The 15,057-nt window shown below is 39.5% G+C and overlaps 1 protein-coding gene across 3 annotated transcripts in view; it reads left to right on the plus strand.

The window, feature by feature from the left end:
* The window catches only part of CCDC134 (coiled-coil domain containing 134), a 1,075,626-nt gene that overhangs the window by 44,803 nt on the left and 1,015,766 nt on the right, over nucleotides 1-15,057 (plus strand). For 2 of the 3 annotated variants that reach the window (XM_044068206.1, XM_044068214.1), the window contains exon 2: nucleotides 7,993-8,028. The exons of the other annotated variant lie outside the window; for it this stretch is intronic. The gene's annotated coding sequence lies outside the window, so the exon portion shown is untranslated. The remainder of the gene's footprint in view (nucleotides 1-7,992; nucleotides 8,029-15,057) is intronic. 3 annotated transcript variants of the gene reach the window in all.

Consider the following 15,057-nt stretch of genomic DNA (forward strand, 5'->3'; position numbering starts at 1 on the left):
GCAAGAGGAAGTACTTAGATTCCCCAGAGGAATTGATCACTGAAGACAGACTTTGATGAAGGTGAGGGATCCCCAAGGTCACCCCCTTATGATGTCTGCTTTGGAGACATCCTGGAAATATTAAAGCAGACGGGTGACTGGAAGTCCCAAAATCCTTCTCCTGAGGAGTCAGTGTACCTGCAGGCTTTTGGCACTCAACCATCTACCTCTTGGGTGACTCAATTCACTGACAAGCTTGTTCAGTTGATCTCTCAGCATGCATGGAAGGCCCCCAATACCATATAACCTATCCTCAGGAGACCTGACAAAATTTTGTCCATCCCTGAAGAAAAACAGCTCTTGGCCAAAGGGTTAGCTTGTTGATATTATGGTCATGGCGACAGCCACAAAAAAAGTTGGAAAGGAGTTATCGGATACCCTCACAGGAATTGTTTCGGAGGACATCCAAGAGGAAGTGGCTTCCCTGTTGGCTATACCCTAGAATCTGTGTCCACTTTGTCCATAACAGTCCTCACACATGCAGCGGGGACCACTAGATCAGTGGGTTCAGGTGTTTCCATTAGGATACATGCATGGATGCATCTGTGACACTTTGTAGAGCCATTTAAATCTTCATGCTTCAATGCACCGTTTGCTAGTTTGTCCCTGTTTGGTCCAAAGGTTAGAGAAACTTTATCCAGGTGTGAGAAAGACAGAAAGACCCTTTCTGCTGTGGGTGTATGTTTTTCCACTCCTCAACAACCATTCTCTAAAAATCAGAGAAGTGGTGGAAAAAATATGGTTCAAACAGTCCCAAAGGCCTTTTCAGGACATACGTGGAAGTAGTTTTCCCCAGGGGCACAGGTAGGAACTTCAATGGAAGACGCTGCCCCCCACAGAAGAGGTGGCCTGCAAAATCAGGGTTTCAAAGATTATTCCTCTTGTAAACCCTGACAGTGCTCCTGAAAGGAGGCCCGATTGTCTTCCTCTGCAGGCAGTCAGAGAACACTTATCCCTGCACCAAAATGCCTGGCTACATGCAACATTAGATGCTTGGGTGCAGAAGATTATATCCAGAGGTTATACAGTTCCCTTTTCCCTTCCTCTTCGTATATGCAAGAAAATCCCCGATGTTCCACCCAGTCAGAGGGAACAAGCAGCTCTAGAAAGATTTGGAAGACTGGCCTAATGGTTAAGGTGTTTGCCTTATAAACACAAGATGCAGGGTTTGAGTCTCACAAGGGATAATTAGCTAGCCTTAAAATGGCTTGCAAGAGAAATTAGCCTAGTACTAATCTTATGAACCTATGAAATTCAGAAACTGCTAGGAAAAAAAAGACTCATCCAAGAAGTCCCACCAGACTAGAGAGAGAGTCTGGAATTTACTTAAGATTTTTTTAGTGCCAAAAAAGACAAGGAACTGGAGACCAATTTTGGATCAAAGTGTACTGAACAAATCAATTCGCCAACTTCCGGATGGTCATGGTACAGTGGCATTTTTCTGTTTTTGAAAAAAGACAGATCGGATATGCTCAATAGATCTTCAGGATACATACTGACAAATGATCCAGGAGATTCCTCCGCTTCCAGCTGGGGAGCCACTTTCAATTCAGAGTCTTGTTCTTTGGTCTCATCATGGGCCCAGGGTGTTTATCAAGTGTATGGCAATAGTAGCAGCTCACTTCAGGCTGTTTGACTCAGAGTGTTTCCATAACTAGATGATTGGCTTATTACCGCTCTGACCAAACATCAATTGATAGAAGCAAAGGACCATGTACTTCACGTTTGCTCTTATCTGGTAATAACTGTAAATTATGAAAAATCGAAATTGACCCCAACTCTGAATTTAGAGTTCATAGGAGCCCTTCTAAATACTCAGACTTCCATAGCTTCTCTTCGTCCTGTGAGATTACAGAAAATAAGAGTTCAAGTACAGAAGTTAATCACCAGCAGAAAAGTACGCAGTAGTCCTTCAAGCACTGGGCTCCATGGGTGCAACCATAATTGTAGTTCCCTTAGCAAGAAATAAAGAGGTTATAGTGCCCCCCTACTCATCACTCATCAGACCCATCACAGAGTACAATGCCCAGTTTGGGATGTTCCTCACAAGACACTTCCAACAGCTGGAAAGACCACAAAAGTACCTCACCAAGAGGATTACTGGTCTCAAACATATGTCCTATGCAGCCTGACTGGAAAAACTCCAGCTGTACTCAGAGGTGATCTCTGCCCGACTTACAAAGCCATGTCCAACTCAGAATTGATGGACATGCTCCACCTAAAGAAATCCAAGTCACTATGAGCCACTCGCTCTAGTGAGCTAAACCTCGCCACAATGATAAATAGAACATGCTGGAGGGATAGATTCCTGTCACAGAGACTCCCCATGCTTTGGAACAAAACTCCCCAACTACATTAGGCAGAGTCCCTCACTAACAGTCTTCAAGAGAAACCTTGACAAGTGGATGGGTAACAGTAAATACACCCCTGGGATCACTTCATTGGCTCTTCTTGACAGAAGCTCAGTTAATTAATCAATGGGGCAGCGAAAGCTGACACACTCTGGCTAGGCTTATAAATGCCCTTGGGCAGATAGCCTAGTACCTACCTATGAACATAAGATAGCACGAGGATACTACAGTGGTTGCTAGCATTTCAATGGCCAGTGTTACAACAACCCATGTCAGACCGGACTTTGATCACCAATCTTTGCAAAAAAAATGTTAGGTTGGTAGATGCAGTCCAAAGACATTATTCTAGGCCGTCTCCTTGTCCCTTCACAGCCACAAACCATAGTGACCACTGATGCCTCCCAGATGGGGTGGGGGGCATTATCTGGGCAAGACTGTCCAAGGCACTTGGTCCCCCACAGAGGCCAACATGCATATCAGTGTTCTGGAGCCAAGGGAAGTGTTTTAGTCTTGCAAGCCTTTTAGACTGCTCTTCCTTTGGGAACAACTGCGATTCAAACAGACAGTATGTCAGTGGTTTGGTACATCAACAAACAAGGAGGCACCAAATCCTATCCCCTTTGTTGAGAAGCTCTCAGAGTGTTGCAGTGAGTGATCTCTTCCAACCGCTTTCTGATAGCGATGCACATAATGGGGAGTTCCAGCATGACAGCAGACAAACTATGCAAGTGTATTCTCCTGCCTCATGAATGGTTTCTCAGTCCAAAGGTGACAAAGGATTTTCCGTCATTGGGGCCAGCCTTGTTGTGAACCGTTTTCCTCTCTTTGTGCAGCAAATACTTTCAGTGACTCCCCTGGAAGGGGGATCAGGGCAGAGATGCTGCTTTCCCCATTTGGTCCTCTGGACTGCTGTATGCCTTCCCCCAATTCTTCTGCTTTCTGCAGGAATTTCGGAATTAAAAGGGTGAAGAGCAAAGTATTTCTTATTGCACCTTACTGGCCTCAACAGATACGATTCCCCTTTCTTTAGGCTTATCTGATTCAACAGCCTTGGATTCTGGACCCAGCTCTAGACTGTCTATCCCATCCGAACATTGTAAACCTGAAGCTGACAGCTTGGTTTCTCCATTCCATTAATAACCAGGCTTCCCTCACTCTCTTCCTCGGTATGTCATATTCTGTAATAGAGTTTGCCTTTTGGGCTCATGACAATAGTGATCCTTTTTCAGCGCCCACTGAAAATCCTAGAATTTTTCACTACACTTTTCAAGGCAGGTGCTTCCCATTCTGCCATTGAAGTTCAATTAGCAACTATTTCTAATTTCCACAATGATTTTAAAATGTCTTCTCTGACTTGTCAAACTTTGCAAAGCCTTCTTGAAAGGAATGCTGTTGCTAAAACCACCTTACAAAGATCCTAATCCACCTTGGGATCTGAACTTAGTGTTACAAACCATTGTTCAGTCTCCTTTTGAAGCTGAATGTGATCTAAAGTTCTTATCCTGGAAATCTATATTCTCAGTAGCAATAACTTCTGCCAGAAGATTTCAGAAATACAAGCCTTATCATGTAGACCTCCTCCTATGATTTTCCACAAAGATAGTGTCACTAAGAACCAGTCCTTCCTGTTTGCCTAAGGTAGTGCCAGAGACCAATAAGTGTGTGAAAGTAACAGTGAAAGGTTCCTATGGTAGTTGGCACTGATGTGTATGAGATATGAAATAACATATTTAAAAAAAAAAAAAAAAAGTATATTTTGTCATGATCTCTGACTATACAGTCAGACAGTAAAGCATAAATTAATTCCTCACTTCTAAGTTCATGCTAATTATGCATCTTGCGAGTTATTTAATTTGCTACATTGTATCAAAATAATGTTTTTATATAACATCCACTTCTATCTTCTAAAAACTATTTTGAAAACAGAAATGTTTCATTTTGCTTGACATGTTAGTGTTTATTGTAGCCACAAGGAGCAGCTGCCTTTTCTTTGCTTTCAAAGTGAAATCTCACCAGATCATTTTCTAATTTTTGTTTTTGTAGATCAGAGTGTAACGTGTGTGTGCTATGTCTTTAAGAAGCATGTGAGGCTGTGCATGCACATATAAATTTCAGACACATGCAATCCCTAGTGCCATTTTGTAGGAGCAGCCAGAAAGTGAGCATGTATGATCACAGTAGTTAGTTTGTATACAAGTTACTTACGTCAGTCAATAAGCCTCTATAGTGATGCGTTTCTATAGAATAAAGCTGCTTAAACAAGACCCACAAAGACTCGTTTATTCATGTACCAACACAAAAGCAACATGGTGTCAGAACCAAGATGGAAGAGAGAAGAACATTTGAGCCATGAGATGTAAAGACAACAGTGAAGGTAAAACCAAGAGAACACAGTATAAAACACAACCAGAAAGAATCAAAGATAATGAAATATAATACAAATTATTTGCTTGATCTGAAAACAACAAAGAAGGGCATTACAAGGGCACAATCCACATTATCAGGCAAGCAGAAAGTACAAAACGTTTTAACTAAAGATTGAAGTCAATCAGCTTGTCAAATACTTTTAAGTACAGAACAAGCATGTTAAAGACAAAACAAGCATGTTTAAGGTAGAACGAGTGTGTTTGAGGCAGAATTGGGCATGTTTAGAGTAAAATGAGCACAAAAAATTACATTGAACATAAAAGGGCTTAAACGACCAAAAAGAATATAATAAGAAAAGGGCACAGTAAGCAAAAATAAAGCAATGAGATGTTTGGGCATAACTACGACTTTGTATTGTATCAAGGGCCTAATTAAAATTATTCGAAGTATCTCAGAGTATGTAAAAGTGCTTACAGTGTGTGCTTATTACTGTGCATGTATTTCAAAGAGTTCACTGTGTGCAAAGTGCAACTATTTCGTGTAATCCAGTCAAAGCATGGTTATTTGAAGAAAAGTTCTTCTGCTGGGTGTGTCTGCTTGCAAAGTGCCGCCATTACAGAGTGCTTCTTGTACTGCAAAGTGTTGTCTAGCAAGGTACTGCCATTTTGGGGACATTTCAGTGTACTGCATGTAGTCCTTTGTAAAGTTCAAATACTTTAAAGATATTGAATTTGGGCAATTCCAAGCGAGTACTTTAGCATTTCTGCCTTTACCAATCAAAGATTTCATAAAGCATCGAAAAGTCAGAGAATTTATTCCGCAAAGTTTCGTAAAGCATTGATAGCCTGGAAAAAAGCTATTTTGCAAAGCACAGTAAAGCATCGAGAAATCTGAAAAGCTATTTCGCTAAGTGCAATAAAGCATTGAGAAGCCCAATTTCACAAAGTCCAGTTATTTGAAAGTACTACAAGGTTCATTCACAAAATTCCGATAAGCCAATTACTTATGCATGTGTGTATTCATGCGTATCTGCAAGATCTTCGCTGGTATGTGTTAATATGGCAGATGGATTTCGAGAACCTCAACCACTTGTACTTGATCAGAATATTGCAGAGAACTGGAGAATATTTGAACAAGAGTACGATAATACAAGCAGCTTATGCAGATAAAGACGCAAGCGCCAAGGCATTCATTTTGCTAAATCTAGCAGGATCTGAGGCCATAGAAAGAGAACATTCATTTATATATACACCAGCAGTATATGAAGATGAAGGTGGAGACTGCCATACTGTTGTGCAAGCTGAACCATGGGAAGACTCCGAATTCAGAGAACTATGCAAACCCGAGATGAACACCATATTAGAGAAGCATTTGTTTTACACAAGAAATCAGAAACCAGGGGAAGACATTTGCAGTTTATATAACTGACTTGAGAAACTGGGCTAAAATGTGTCAGTTTGATGGTTTGAAAGATGAGCTGATAAAGGACAGACTTGTGTGTGGTATTAATAGTGCTGCAGTGAGAAAGATTTTACTTCATAACGGTGATTTGACATTAAGCAAAGCAATCGAGATTTGTCAGATCCATGAGATGATAAAGATAAAAGAATACACTTGCGAGTGACAAAAGCATGGTTTCAGTGAGCTCCAGAGCAAATGTAGATGATACTCTGATTTTGTTTTTGTAGATCAGAGTGTAACGTGTGTGCTATGTCTTTTTGAAGCATGCAAGGCTGTGCGTGCATGTATAAATTCCAGATACATGCAATCCCTAGTGCCATTTTCTAGAAGCAGTCAGAGTGAGCATGTATGATCGCAGTAGCTGGTTTGTATACAAGTTACTGAAGTTATAGTCAATAAGCCTCTACACTGATGTCTTTGAATGAATGAAGCTGCTTAAACAGGACCCACAAAGACTCGTTTATTCGTGTACCAACACGAAAGCGACAGTTTGTATTTATCATTAAAATACCTTTAAATTGTAATTTACAATTCAAAAAAATATTTTGTTTGTTTTGCTTCTTGTCATCAAAAATAGAACATTTTGTGTTTAGATAAAATAGCTGTTTGCAGCACAATATCTCTTAGTTAGAAATTCATTTTATCTTGGATATCTACATGTCAGCCATCAGTGCGAGTCCCATAGAGTCTACTTTCTTACAGTACAACTGTAATAAGGTCATAAAAAAAAAAAAATCACAGGTCGTACCTTTAAGATGGGCATTTGTGACTAGAGGAATTTTCCAGTTAACAGAGGTAATGGCAGCTGATGATCAGTTTGCCTATGGACAAGAAATATATTTAAAAAAAAAATTAAAACTGTAGGCCACAGGGTGGTGGCCTTGCTGCAAAATTATTCATCAAAATACTTCCTTGATTAAAGGAGTGATTTCTTGCTTTCCCTGCCAGCAGAGGCTCATAAAGTGAGAAGGAATAGCTTTTCAAAAGAGGCAACACAAATAAGTGTTAATAGCTTGTCTTTTATTTATTTACTTTGTCTGAGTGTTTAATTGTAACGCATCACATTCATATCAAATGTGTCAGGTTTCATATCACAGAAGCAATGACACAGTAGAATGAAATCTAAAAACAAAAAAAAAAATCTCAGTTCTGTTATTGTACTAGTGTTGTTTTACCTGTATTGCATTGTACTGTGCTGCTTTTCTCCCTAGGTCCTTTCTGTAAAAAGGTTCTATCCAGTGGTAAACCTGTATGAACTGCGAGTTCCATATTTGTACTTCCTTTATTTTACAGTTAATCTTTACAATGTATTTCAGTAGTTTTCACACGTTTATTCCTGTGACTGAAATAATGATATTTTTTCATACATTCTTATTTTATTTTCATGTATGCCTTTTGTAGTGTGATATATTTGGTGATGGGCCTTTGCTTTTCAGTTTCAAACAAAATACCTAGTGTGACAATTTAAGGAACTCCATAACTGTATAGCATAATTAAGTTGTGCTTTGAGCCTTTAGGCTGCTCAGGCCTCTTACTTGCATCTACGAGGAACTATATGCACGTGTGTGTGTGTGTGTGTGTGTGTGTGTGTGTGTGTGTGTGTGTGTGTGTGCGCATCCACCCCCCCCACACACACACACTTGTGCATGTACTTGTTTGTGTGTAATTTATATGTACATGTGTAAGTTTTAGTTCGTTTTCCTGTTTATATGCAACTGTTTAAGGTATTGTCAATTTGTGATCTGTTCTCTCTCTCTTTTTTTTTTTTTTTTAGATAGGTACTGAATGGTAGTCATCACAAAAATTTCAGGTAAGAATTTTATTTTCATTTTGCCCCAAAAAACATTTTTATAACATGACTATTTTGCAGCAGTCACTTGTTTTTGGCTACTTGTTGGGGCTAGGGCTTATGCTGTTGCACTGTGTTTTAACCATTACTCGTAAGGCAAGCTAAATATTGTTCACGAATGAACAAGTTCAGATCTGATTTACCTTCATAAAGTTTATATTTCTAAAATAGAGCAAACTTTATTGGAAATGAAGTTGTTGCATCCATTAATAACTTAAACCTGATCAAAGTCCAGAGAGTACAGGCAGGATGGAGTGGGTAGAGAAGAGTGTCAGGAGTGATTTGTGACAGACGAGTACCTGTAAGAGTGAAAGGGAAGGTCTACAAGACGGTAGTGAGACCAGTTATGTTACATGGGTTGGAGACAGTGGCATTGACAAAAAGGCAGGAGTTTGAGCTGGATGTGGCAGAGTTAAATATGTTAAGATTTGCACTGGGTATGATGAGGGTGGACAGGATTAGGAATAAGTATATTAGAGGGTCAGCACAGGTTGGAAGGTTTGGAGACAAAGCCAGAGAAGCAAGATTACGTTGGTTTGGACATGTGCTGAGGAGGGATGCGGAGTATATTGAGAAAAGGATGCTAAGGATGAAGCTACCAGGTAACGGAAAAAGAGGAAGGCCTAAGATAAGGTTTATGGATGTGGTGAGAGAGGACATGCAGGTGGTTGGTGTGACAGAGAAAGATGCAGAGGACAGGAAGAAATGGAAACAGGTGATGCGCTGTGGCGACCCCTAATGGGAACAGCCGAAAGAAGATGATGACTGTAGTAATCAAGTCTTCACACTGCATGTTTTTACTGTTGTACCTTACCCATTCAGTATAATTCCCTGCTGTGAAGGCATTGGTCTTCACAGTCTATCCCTGCACCAGTTTCATTTATCCTCCTACAAATTTACTCTCCTGCCTTCACTATACACTGACCATCCTTTTTTCAACTAATCCCTTCAAGTTGTCCACCTTCACTTTGTGGTGACATGCCTATGCTAATCTTTTCATTCACCTTCCACTAACCTCCTCCACTTTACTCTAGCTTATATCTCATATAACCAACCACTCCTGCTACATTTATGCTTTCTTTTATTGTACTCAAAGTCTGTTCATCAAGATTTATAGTTTACTTTTGCATAATTGCACTGCTAAGAAGTACCTGTATTTAATTACACTGTTTATGCTGTGACATTGCTGTGCTTATGCTATCACTGTACTTGTAATCACATTTGTGTCTATTTTACTTCATTGTGCTTGATGTATTTACATTTCTACTTAGTGGATCATGTTTGAAAAGGGGTCTTCAGACCAGAGCACTATCTGATTAATAAATGTATAAAGAAAAATAAATCAATCCTGAAAGGGATAAATATTGCTTTCAGTTCCATTTACCTTTGGATAAGTTTGTTTTATTTCTCCTTGGTTATAATTTCTAATTGTATAGAGTTGTGATCCATTAAGCTGACACATGAGGACTCAAATTTATTGAAAACAGAATCAACTTTAATGCCAATAGTAATTGTTACAGTATGGGACTTGATTAAAAACAGTTCTGAAATGTGATCTGAAGTAATGTGTTTTCTGTAAGGTCTACGTGTTGAAGATGAATACGGTTCCTAGGCTCTTATTTCAGTTGAATTCTTTATGCAACAAGTGCATCAGCCTTTTGTCAAGAACCTTGGTATCTTTTAGATAGTACAATAATTATCTCTAAATTCTTATCACTGCTAGAAATTGTAAGATCTTGTATTTTGTAGACCGGTCATGAACTGTTCTCTAATCCAATATATTTAAAGAAAATATATGTTTGGATTGTACAGGTATAGCCAATATTGTAATGGCAATTCTCCCAAAACCAGTAACCTTAAATAATGACCTGTTGATTTTATCTGGATTGATAAGTTTGAATTGCTGTTAGTGTCCCGTCTCTGAAACATATCAAGTTTATTATATTAAATATCAGGTCCTTTTTTTCACTGATGTGTGTGGAGCAAGTACTCCAGTGCAAAGTTGCACGCAAAAGTTTGTGGACAGCGCAGCATGCCAAAGGAAGACTTGAGCGTACCAGTGGCGGATGCGGTTTCTTAATCACTTAGACTTGTTATAGCATACTTTATCTATTCAGCATAGGATAGATATGAACACTACAATGTACCCATCAGGTTCCAAAAGACTATGCATGCCCAGTGCGACTTAAATGTGAGGACGTGCTTTTCAGACAACTTTATAAAAGCACTTGGCGGGGGTCATAGTTTACATCATGAGAGCAATCTGTTTATTGTGGAATCTGCAGCATTATTCGCAAAAAAATACAACCAGCATTTAAAGAATTACAGCAGGTTGGGGTACTACAAGCCACACAAAGATATGGAAATGCATTGCAGGCGACAGCCAGCTAGACGGTGAGCCAGGCAACATCTAAGCCAACTCTCTAATCATGAAATAATTAACAAGTACCAGCTAGGAGTGCCTCAGACACCTGCCCATTGCATCCGGTTTCAATTCCTGGTAGCAGTGTGCAAAGTGGTGAAAGAGTACATCAACTTCCCGGCTACAGTCCTGGAGTAAAGAGCTGTCATGTACCATTTCCAAGCCATTGTCAACATCCTTTTGTCCCCAGTGCAATAGACTGTTCCCACATTCCTATTTAAAACTTTTGCTGTACCTACAGCAGAAATATACATACACAGAAAGAGTTGCCCATCACTAAATTCTCAGGTGGCATTTTCAGCAGATGGCATCATAAAAAATATCATGGCAACCCATTCTGGTAGTGATGCCACTCAATGGAGGGAAAGTGGTAAATACCTGAGGGACTTCTACTTGATAAGTACAAGACCACAGCTGTGATGTAATCAGAATATATACCTGTCGGCTGTATGCATGATGACAACATGGCCGTGGCTAATGATGCACTACAGACCCACATCCAACCCTGATGAGGATGCATATAGTAGAGCAGACTGATGCAGAAAACACCATTGATCATATGTTTGGCACGCTGAAATCCAGATTGAGATGTCTGGACACATCCAGGGGGTGCACTGCAATACATACCTGAAAGGCAATGCATATGATTACTGCGTGTACACATGTAGGTGTGGGTGACTTACCCCTATAACCCCAGATGACTGAAGGTGACATAACAGTTGTCAGCAGAAAATTGGGAGGATACAAGGGAGAACAATTAGGAGTAGATGACAGAGGATGCAGCCACATTTCCTAGATCAAGCAAAATGGCAGCATCTGACACACACCTTTTGAGTCAAACAGCAGGTGTATATTTACAGAGAGCAAACATTGATGTTCATGTGTTGCCCCACAACAGCATCACAGATCACAACTAGAGGAAATAACCCATCAGGTGTGCACACTGAATTTCATACATAACAATCTTAAAGTATACCAGTATGAGCATATTTGAAACTCAGAAAAAACAGCAGTTTAGGAAGACTGCACGGTACATCACCAAAGAGAAACACATAGGCACATGTGTGGGATGCATAAGGTGTGCACAGCAGAAGTTGTCATTGGACAGGTAGGATACCATCATACAGATTAATAGCATGGAGCATTCCTGTCAGATGTCCATGAGATGTACGGGAATGTATTGGCAAATACCTAACCCAAAACAGGGGGTGCACAATAACAGTGCTGCTTTATTGCACATGTCATCACTGCAGCACGGGTCATTTCCAGGTAATATATGTGCAGACATGCAGTGCATCAACGACAGTGACCATACAACATACATGCAGCATACATCAGTGCTGGGGATACAGCAAGATAGATGTGCAGATACAGTCAGATATGGGAAGGGAGATATGGAAAATACAAAATGGAAACAGGTACACAGAAATGCAGTGAGTGCTGGTGTTAGACATGTGCAGCTCATGGGTATATAGGTGTTTACTAGGCTAACAACCACAAGGACCTTTTTAAGCCTACCTATGCATTCCAAATCACTGACAGGTTCTGGTACCACTGATAAGTGTAACCAGAAAAGTACAATTGTGTAAAATCTTACCATAATGATGGTAGTTCTTGCCTGCACTGCTGCAGTATTCTTTACCATATGGGATTCCCTGGCACAAAAGCCCAAACATCCGGCCAGTCTACCAAAGACTACTTTTTGCTTATTTAAAAGGTATGCAGAATACCCAAATACTGCTTGCATAGCATAGTGTACAATAAACGGCATACCATAAATGGAACGGATTGTCCCAGTAGGAACACCAGTCCAAGGAATCCAAGAGGTAATCTGTACATCCAGGAAGACAAGAGAATAGGGAGATGGAGGGAGAGAGCGAATACTGCAGCAGTGAAGGCAATGTAAGATTTTACACAGCTGTACTATGTCCTGCTGCAGTATTCTTTACCATATGAGAGAGTGCCAAAGCTTGGCAGAAAACTGGGGAGGGGGAAGGAGCAAAAGATTCCCCTAAAAAGCCATGAAGAATGGCACTAGCAAAACCAGCCCTAGCTCTAGAGATACCATCAAACTTGTAGTGCTTGGTAAAGGTATGCACAGAAGTCCAGGTAGCTGCTTCCAGAATAGTTATTGTCTAAGTCAGGTGTGTCCAACCTTTTGGCTTGCCAGGGCCGCATATAAAATGTATCATATAGTTAACTATTTCGTTGCCACGGGGACCAAAGTCGACCTCCTGGCTGCACTGTAGGTGCATTCCAACAATGAATAAATGCCTAATATCTGCCTTAAAATTCTAATTCTCATTGTAATTCTTACTCTTACAGTTAACTCTAAAGATCTTTTTATATTGGTTGTTTATATATATATATACACACACACACACACACACACACACATACATACATACATACATACATACACACACACACACACACACACACACACACACACAAACAGTATTGGAACCCTTCCATTTTTATGAGATCATACCACCTGATTTTGCTGGTTTCTTAATGAAGTCCATGTCTTCTGTCATGTCCTTGATGTCCATATGTCATCCAAGGTGCTGATGTGTTCTTCTGTTTCCAATTCAACTGCAGTAGGTATGTCATCACTACTGGGATATTGGACCCTCTGCTTTTCGTCACTTTGTGGATGGTTCCCACAGTTTTCTACTTGCCACCTTAAATGGCATTATCAAACTGAGCACTTTTTGATATGCACCAGTGAATCCGATGAGTCAAAACAAACTAGAAACCACAAAGAACGGAAGCCAAAAAGTCTCACAAGCACGAAAGACTTAACGCAAGTTTATTTTTAAAATTAGTTAGCGTTTTCGCTTCTCTGCACCAAGAAGCTTCCTCAGAGTCAAAATGCTTAGAAAGGCGCCAACTCTTACAAAGCATTTAAATAGATACATAACACGCATTTTACATCACTTCCTTAAGGGAGTGAAATCTGCAGCTTATAAAAAATTAAAGCACCAGTTTAGTAAACTTACAATCAGTGCATCTGACAAGTGTCCCATAACATTTCAAAAACACACAAAAAGGCTCTAACTCCTAACTGCAAGCCATTGGTACATAAACATTTACATAATATAAGAAATACATCAAATTGTATCAAAATAGATATATATGTTAAAAACAAGTATTTCTACATTCACAAAATATGCTCCTACAATAGGATAAAAATGAAAATAAAAAAATAAAAATAAAATAAAATAAAGTATAAATGTCCCTTCCATAATAAAAAACTGCCAAAGTTATCTAATCATTTATGACTAACTAGATCGATATCACACTCACACTGAAAATATGAAATTGGCTATACATAAAAATGTATATATATGTATATATAAACAAATGTGCAAAAGTGTATCAGTGAGAATAAGTAACGAATACTAAAATTGCCTAAATAAGTCACTAAATGCAAAAGGCAGTTAACTTCTGAGGTAGGCCTTATATTTTAATACTGGAGAGATATTACAACTCTCATTTAAACCTGGGGAATTGAAGGCGTCTAACCTGAGCTGCCACTCCAATTCCCGGTTTTCTAACAATAGTGAAATAGGTCCAGCCCGAATAGTACATATAAGGTTATCAATACCCATAAATAAAAAGCTGTGCCCCGGATTTTTTATTACATGCTTGGCTAGGGCGTTTTCAGTTTTCTTGTTTTTTATCGCATAGCAATGCTGGTATATATGCTCTCTTAGTTTTCTGTCGGTTTTTCCGACATAAAAACTAGGGCAACAGGCACAGAAAGCTATGTAAATAACTGACTTGGTTTCACAATTTATTTTTGATTTGATATTGTATTTGGTCCCCCTAATTCAAAATGCGTTACCAGTGCGGATGGTTTTGCACCAGTTGCAGGACCCGCAAGAGAAAGAACCTGTCAGTCTGCTAAACTGGTTTTGTCCAAGGTCCTTTTGTAATAATTCCTTAATGTTGGTTCCCCTTTTGTAAACAATTCGGGGTTTTTGACCCAATCTCTCAACCAAAAGAGAGTTGTTAAGGATAAAATACCAATTTTTATGAATAATCCCTGAAATTTGTTTGGAATTACTATTAAACGTAGTAATGAAACTCAGGGAGATAGGAGCCATGCTATCGTTTGTCTCCATATTGTCTAAATCACCAGGGTTGGCCATATCAGTATTTGCATTTGCATTAAAAGTTACTGAAACATCCGCACAAAGCAGCGGTTTGTAAAAACCAGTGCTCCTCTTGAGTGCCACCTCTTCGGTAAGCTCATCCATCAACCTCCTAGGGTAACCCCTATTTGTGAACATGTCTTCCAGCAAGGTACACTCAGCCAGAAAGTCAGTTAAATCTCTACACATTTTAACAGCTCTCACTAGTTGTCCTTTGACAATTGCCCTCTTCTGCTTGTAAGGGTGGGAGCTGGAATAGTGGAGAAATGAATTGACATATGTGTCCTTTCTGAAAATCTTTGACTTAAACTTGGAATTCCCTCTATCCTTAATCAGTTTCACATCCAAATATTCAATCTCTTCACTAACAAAATGGTATGTGAATTTAAGAAAATTTGTTGTGTGGTT

Source organism: Protopterus annectens, chromosome 1.part0 (assembly GCF_019279795.1).
Source record: "Protopterus annectens isolate FY-2018-M chromosome 1.part0, PAN1.0, whole genome shotgun sequence".
Taxonomy (NCBI): domain Eukaryota; kingdom Metazoa; phylum Chordata; order Ceratodontiformes; family Protopteridae; genus Protopterus; species Protopterus annectens.